A 4,832-nucleotide genomic window follows, 5' to 3' on the forward strand; every position below is an offset into this window, starting at 1 on the left:
ACTGGATTGAAAGGTGGTCACTTTCACCCACGTGGGAAAGCTGCCAGAGGTCAGGTTGGAGGTAAAGGTCATGAGTTCACTTTGGGATGTGTTGATAAAGTGAATGTAAGTGCCTGACACCGTTCCTCGCACATGGTAGGCACTATTATTATTATCTCTTTAACACGCCCCAGTTTTCCTCTGGGTCTAGTTCAAGTGGAACTTCTGCCCAGCTCCCCAGTTAGAGTGTCTTCTCTCCTAAGTGCTTTATGAGAAATGCAAGAGCATCACTCAGCACTTCACAAGGAGATTCTGTTTGCTCATCTACCTGCCCCACCGTGTGCCTGGCTCAGAGTAGGTGCTCTCACAATCTTGGTAGATGGATTAACAGGACAAGTGCTTCTCTCCGTGGTCTTGCTCTCCTGGTTTCACCATACCAGTGTTGAAAGCAGCCACCTCTCCTTCCTGAACCCTGGGCTTCGGGCCCACTGCGAGGCCTGTTGTGGTGGAGCTGCCCGGCCCGAATCGGGACCAGAGGAGGCTCCTGCAAATATTTTCCTGCCTCGAGACAGACTGATCTCCACTTGATTCTGTGCTTCCCCAGTAGCTTCCAGAGGTGATTTTATCTTGCCGTGTACAGTTAGGCCATGGAGGAGAAACGCAACTTCTCTCTTGTTTCCAGAAGGCAGCCAGAGGTCTTTTCCCTTTCCTAGGGAGGCAGCCGATCAGTTGCAAGCTCCAGACACCTCCTTCGGAATCTACAGGAGACCTTCCCAGGCTAGGAAAGAGACCTGGGAAATATCAGCCAGAGGCCACGTTTCCTCCTCTATGAAAATTGAAGGTGTTGGAGCACTTTGGGGGTTCTTAATGCATAAACTGTTGTGTGTTGAGGCTTCCTGCAGAAGAGTGTCATTAGCTTTTGTTGGATTCTCAAAGGAGCCTCAGCACTTCAAACCTGGAGCCCTGGTGTGGAGCATTTTTCCGGACCTCACAGCTCGGACAGACATGCCTGGGATCAAGTCTACACTGCATCAGCAGTGTGTCTTGAGCAAGTCGTTTATCCTCGTCTAACTTTAATTTCCTCATCCTCAAAATGGGGACAATAGCCACCCCTCTTCCCAAATGGCTATGTTCATGAAAGTGCCTATTTGCTAATATTGAAATATGTAGGGGGGCCTGCCCCATGGGGTAGCAGTTAAGTGCACACGCTCCACTGCTGGCGGCCCAGGTTCGGATCCCAGGCGCGCACCAAGGCCCTGCTTGTCAGGCCATGCTGTGGCGGAGTCCCACATAAAGTGGAGGAAGATGGGCATGGATGTTAGCTCAGGGCCAGTCTTCCTCAGCAAAAAGAGGAGGATTAGCATGGATGTTAGCTCAGGGCTGATCTTCCTCATACACACACAGAAAAAGAAATATGTAGGAACATGCCCCAGAAAACTAGGACACAAATCCTGCTTGGGGTGGGGCTGGGCGGGCAAATTCTACACCCATGATGTGTCATCAGGCAAGAATGAGTGTGGGACCATCCCTCTGGGATGACTCTATCTCCAGCCTCCCTGCAGAGTCACCCCAGGGAACTGAGTCACAGCACAAGGGGACTCACAGGCCCTGCCCTGAGGGGGTCCACGCTCCACTGCCTGTCAAAGGAGCCTGGAAAGTGACTCTAGACTGTGACACCTACTCTCTTTGTGACCTTGGGAATTTTACATAACCTCTTACAGGAAGGGGGAAGCCAGCCCAATGGGGACTGGGGGCATTTGGCCTAGGGAAGAGCTAACTTGGGCGATGTGAGCCCTGACTGAAGATTGCTGAAGGGCTGCCATGGGGAAGGGAATTTGTGGGGAGAACATAGTTTGCAAGACATTTATGATTTTTGTTTTAACCTTATGTTTTCAAAAACTTCAAATCTAAATGATGCCTGTGTGAAATGAAGAGAAACCTCAACTAAATTGGTGTTGGGAAGGCCTGTAGGGGGAGCCCTATCATACATAGTTTATTCCTCCAAACAGGAAGAGACATAAACTTGCACCACCAGCAGGAAGTGCAACCATTTTACCACTGAAGGGAGATTTCTCTCCCCACCTGGCAACAGCCTAGCCAATGAGAAACACCGCAGCTCAGCCAATGAGAAACACCGCAGCTTAGCCTATAAGACGCCATCACCACCCTGTACTGTTAGAATCCCCTCTCTCTACTCCCCCTTTTGCTCTATAAGCAAGGCTCTTCCTTTGTCACTCTGAATTTGCCTATGGTTCATCATAGCATGCACCTTCTGAATTGCACTTCTTTTGGCTTTTCCCAAATAAACTCGTTTTGAGGGTAAAATACTGGCGAATTTGCTTTTATTTGTTGATACCTGGCACAGTTGAGTTTTACCGAAAACAGACTCCTGAGCATGCCTCCCCTCCTCCTGGTTTTGCCCCAGAGGCCATCACTTTGAACTCTGTCAGGCATTTCTTCTGATATTTACCTCAATTTTTCCAGATACCAAGCTTGTGATGCTATTTCACCCTTTATTACTTTAAACATCGTGTACTGACTTCCTACATGAGATATGATCTTTAGTTCTTTTATATCTCTCCACTTCTTCTTCAGTCCTCCCAATATATTTTATCACAATTTTCATTAAATCAATAATCAGCACTTGCTTTACTATGACTATAGAAAATATTCTTTGTTGTCTTTTGCCTATTATTTTAAAAGTCATTGGGTATACCTAGAATTTCTTTTTGGGTTAAACAGATCAAATAGGATCTTAGTAGGCTGAACACCTATTTTTGTCCTAGAGTGCCCACAATCAATGGACCACACCAAAGATCCCTGACCGTTCTGATTCCGCTTGGGCCCTGCTGTCCACTGTGGTGACCATATTTCCTCTGGGTCCAGTGCTGTTACTTGGCCTCTACTATACTCCAGGACTTCATCTCATCTTTCTCTTTGAAATTAGAAAGTCCATTTCAATGGCAGAATTTCCCTCCTTTATCTCTGGCTTACAGAGTGCTTTTCAAAGATGTAGTGCTCCCTCTACTGATGTGATTCTCAATGCATTTCTCAGTCCTTGGAGAAGGAGTGTTCTTCTGAACCTCTATAGGGAACACAGTTAGGTGGTGGATGAGCTGTTTGAATAGTCTCCCTAAATCTCTGGATTCCTTCCTTTATATGAAACCAGGGAATTTATGGCATTCAAGCTCATTTACCCCACACCACCATTGCGTTCAAGTTCAGCTAATCAACTGAGCAAACATTTAGAACCACTCCCAGATGTTGGAGCGAGCACCTGAAGGGCAGAATATGTGTAAGTGAACACATATGGATAAATTGGTCTGATCTAAAATTATGTTCCTCCCTTCCAGGTCTAACACCCCCTGAGTCCAGTCTCACACGGATTCTACAGGTTTTTGTTAATGTAAATTAGTTAAAACCTTTAGTTTATTTTGGTATATCAGTTTTCCCCTCTAGGGTTTGACTTGGTAATTGGGGTCTCCTTGGGGTGTGCTGTTAAAGAACTTGAGGCAATGAGCCATGGTGGGATGGTGCATGAAAAGATTGAATATGACTTACAATCCTCCACAAGTTTATAAAGGGATCTTTAGAGAGTGAGATAGAGCCTCATCAGTCCAGGAAAAAGGGTTAATTATGCTGACAAGGGAGGCTTGATGTATTCTGTGGGTTTGAGGTACTCTGAGACATTTAAATCTTCCCGTATGTCCTTATTACAATTCTTAGGATGCAGTCTTTCCAAGTCAATCTTTCAATTTTCATATAAGAGACAAGAGGCCTGATATAGCTATAAATTTTTTTAAGTGTACAGCTGCATGAATATATATATACTGTATCTATAAATATATACTGTACATATATACATATAGAATATATACGTGAGTATATATGTATGAATATATTTATATATAAAAAGATGAATATGTATATATTCTATATTACCACCACTCAGGACAAGATATAAGATATAGAACATTTCCAGCACCCTAGAGGCCACCTCACACCCCCTCCCAGTCGATAGCCTCCTACCCAGAAGTAATGGCTCCTCTGAGTGCTGTCAGTACAGATTAATTTTTCTTTTTTTTTGAACTTCGTATAAATGGAATCGTAAAGTATGTATGTATTATTATTTGGGGTCTGGCTTCTTTTGTTATGTCTGTGAGACATAACAAGACACTATGTCTGTGAGATTCATTCATGTTTTTACATTTAGCATTAGGCATTTTACATTTAGCATTCTTTTTCATTGCTGTGTAGTATTCCACACAATACACATGAATTTACTTATCAGTTCTATGGTTGATGGACTTTTGGATTGTTCCCAGTTTGGTGATATTATAAATAAACTTGCTATGAACATTTTGTATATGACTTTTGGTAGACATATTTCTGTTGGGTATTTCTTATTTCTGTTAGGTATATACTCAGAAGTGGAATTGCTGAGTCATAGGGTAGGTGTATGTTTAGCTTTAGTAAATACTGCCAAAGAGTTTTTCAAAGTGATTTTACCAATTACACTCCCACCAGAAAGAGTGGGAGTTCTAGCTTTTCCGCATCCTGAAACACACTTGGCATTGCCAGCCTCTTTAATTTTAGCCATACTAGTGAGGATTAGTAGTATCTCATTGTGGTTTTTTTTTTTTATAATTGTTTTTTTATAATTTTATTTATTTATTTATTTTTCCCCCAAAGCCCCAGTAGATAGTTGTGTGTCATAGTTGCACATCCTTCTAGCTGTTGTACGTGGGATGCGGCCTCAGCATGGCGTGAGAAGCGGTGCGTCGGTGCGCGCCCAGGATCCGAACCTGGGCTGCCAGCAGCGGAGAGCGTGCACTTAACTGCTAAGCCATGGG

This window comes from Diceros bicornis, chromosome 13, assembly GCF_020826845.1.
Source record: "Diceros bicornis minor isolate mBicDic1 chromosome 13, mDicBic1.mat.cur, whole genome shotgun sequence".
Classification (NCBI taxonomy): Eukaryota; Metazoa; Chordata; class Mammalia; order Perissodactyla; family Rhinocerotidae; genus Diceros; species Diceros bicornis.